We start from the raw sequence: 3412 nt of genomic DNA on the forward strand, positions 1-3412 counted from the left end.
ACTTAATTCTGCCTTCTTTACTGATCGATCCAGTTGAGATCTTTCTATTCTCCAACAGTGAGGCATGGTGGTGAAGACTTATTGTAGTCCATTTAGCTAATGACATCCTGCGGTAGAGAAATTACAGCATTGCTGTTTACAGTAAATGTGCCAATTAGCACATACTGTATATCCATTTTACAAGGCTCTTTTACGAAATGGTACTGTGCATCTCACTCAGTAATTATGAGGTTGTATCCATTTTTTTCACACTGTAACATTAACAGGAGGCATGGCTAGTGTACATCCATTGTGTCTTCAGGATATTGATTTTGTAGTTTGTACTTTAGACACTGTTACCTTGAATAACCTACAGACTTCCATAAAATCATAACCATCTATAATTCCCATCCAGTCATAATTCTAGGAGTTTCCAGAATACTCAGAAGGTAATGTTCCTCCATTTCTGGTGTTCTGATTTGTTGCTCTGATTTGGTGTCTGATTTGGTGTTCTGATTAGCGCGCTGACTTACTCACTACTGAGTCGATTTCAATCGTGACTCCAGAAAGCACCATGGCTCCAGATCCCATAGCCTCAAATTTGGGTGAAAATAATATTATTTTCTTGTCTGTGTAGTGACTGATAATATTAGACTTTAGCATTGTGCTCACAATAATGGAATAATGGAAATGTCTCTGCTTAAGTGTCTCTGCTATATCAGACAGTAGAGGCCCCTTTCTGCTTGTCTCAATGCATGTCCACACTCATCTCCCTAGCCTCAAAGACAACCAATCACAGTACTATACATCCAGCTAGCTAACATGTCATATGTCTTTGTGGATGTAAAAGGCACCAGGACTCGACATACATGTTCTCAAAAATTCTTTAACAATAACTCTAAAAAGTTGGCACATGATTCCATGGCACATGGTTTATGAACTTATACACAAAATGACACAGATTCAAAACGTAGACTTTTTCAATTAAAATGATCAGAATGTTATATACAGTGCCTTGCGAAAGTATTCGGCCCCCTTGAACTTTGCGAGCTTTTGCCACATTTCAGGCTTCAAACATAAAGATATAAAACTGTATTTTTTTGTGAAGAATCAATAACAAGTGGGACACAATCATGAAGTGGAACGACATTTATTGGATATTTCAAACTTTTTTAACAAATCAAAACCGGAAAAATTGGGTGTGCAAAATTATTCAGCCCCCTTAAGTTAATACTTTGTAGCGCCACCTTTTGCTGCGATTACAGCTGTAAGTCGCTTGGGGTATGTCTCTATCAGTTTTGCACATCGAGAGACTGACATTTTTTCCCATTCCTCCTTGCAAAACAACTCGAGCTCAGTGAGGTTGGATGGAGAGCATTTGTGAACAGGAGTTTTCAGTTCTTTCCACAGATTCTCGATTGGATTCAGGTCTGGACTTTGACTTGGCCATTCTAACACCTGGATATGTTTATTTTTGAACCATTCCATTGTAGATTTTGCTTTATGTTTTGGATCATTGTCTTGTTGGAAGACAAATCTCCGTCCCAGTCTCAGGTCTTTTACAGACTCCATCAGGTTTTCTTCCAGAATGGTCCTGTATTTGGCTCCATCCATCTTCCCATCAATTTTAACCATCTTCCCTGTCCCTGCTGAAGAAAAGCAGGCCCAAACCATGATGCTGCCACCACCATGTTTGACAGTGGGGATGGTGTGTTCAGCTGTGTTGCTTTTACCCCAAACATAACGTTTTGCATTGTTGCCAAAAAGTTCAAATTTGGTTTCATCTGACCAGAGCACCTTCTTCCACATGTTTGGTGTGTCTCCCAGGTGGCTTGTGGCAAACTTTAAACAACACTTTTTATGGATATCTTTAAGAAATGGCTTTCTTCTTGCCACTCTTCCATAAAGGCCAGATTTGTGCAATATACGACTGATTGTTGTCCTATGGACAGAGTCTCCCACCTCAGCTGTAGATCTCTGCAGTTCATCCAGAGTGATCATGGGCCTCTTGGCTGCATCTCTGATCAGTCTTCTCCTTGTATGAGCTGAAAGTTTAGAGGGACGGCCAGGTCTTGGTAGATTTGCAGTGGTCTGATACTCCTTCCATTTCAATATTATCGCTTGCACAGTGCTCCTTGTGATGTTTAAAGCTTGGGAAATCTTTTTGTATCCAAATCCGGCTTTAAACTTCTTCACAACAGTATCTCGGACCTGCCTGGTGTGTTCCTTGTTCTTCATGATGCTCTCTGCGCTTTTAACGGACCTCTGAGACTATCACAGTGCAGGTGCATTTATACGGAGACTTGATTCACACAGGTGGATTGGATTTATCATCATTAGTCATTTAGGTCAACATTGGATCATTCAGAGATCCTCACTGAACTTCTGGAGAGATTTTGCTGCACTGAAAGTAAAGGGGCTGAATAATTTGCACGCCCAATTTTTCAGTTTTTGATTTGTTAAAAAAGTTTGAAATATCCAATAAATGTCGTTCCACTTCATGATTGTGTCCCACTTGTTGTTGATTCTTCACAAAAAAATACAGTTTTATATCTTTATGTTTGAAGCCTGAAATGTGTCAAAAGGTCGCAAAGTTCAAGGGGGCCGAATACTTTCGCAAGGCACTGTATATACGGGTGATACAACCATCCCAGCTCTGCAGATTTTGCTGTGAAGAGACAGAATCATTAGATCATTTGTTTTGTTACTGTCCATATGTAGCTTCATATGTAGCTTGTTTTTGATCGCAGGTTCAGGAATGGCTGAAGAATTGCAACATTTGCCTGGAGCTAACTCTGCAAATAGCACTGCTGGGTAATTTGAAAAGTCATAGTCAATTGATCAATAATTTAATAATACTCTTAGCAAAAATGTTTACTTTGCAATCTGTAGAAACTATGGGAATAAAAATCAAAACTGGAGGGTGTTCAGAGATTTGAGGGGAGCTGAGAAGGAGGGACTAAAAATGAAACAACACAACTAATGTAAGATATACTGTGTTCCAAAAATGTATATAGGTTCAGAACTTTTGTGAAACATCACGGCACAGTTGAAAAGTAGATGGCAAATAGAAATCCAAACTGGATAGATGGAAGGTGTTGAGGGTAGCTGAAGGGTGGGACTAGGTTTTGTCGTGCCCTTTTCACGACTGTCTTGGTGTGCTTGGACCATTTTAGTTTGTTGGTGATGTGGACGCCAAGGAACTTGATGCTCTCAACCTGCTCCACGACAGCCCTGTCGATGAGAATGATGGTGTGCTCGGTCCTCCTTTTCCTGTAGTCCACAATCATCTCCTTTGTCTTGATCACATTGAGGGAGAGGTTGTTGTCCTTGCACCACACGGTCAGGTCTCTGACCTCCTCCCCATAGGCTGTCTCATCGTTGTCGGTGATCAGGCCTACCACTGTTGTGTCATCAGCAAACTTTATGATGG

The sequence above is a fragment of the Oncorhynchus mykiss genome, chromosome 26 (assembly GCF_013265735.2).
Source record: "Oncorhynchus mykiss isolate Arlee chromosome 26, USDA_OmykA_1.1, whole genome shotgun sequence".
Classification (NCBI taxonomy): domain Eukaryota; kingdom Metazoa; phylum Chordata; class Actinopteri; order Salmoniformes; family Salmonidae; genus Oncorhynchus; species Oncorhynchus mykiss.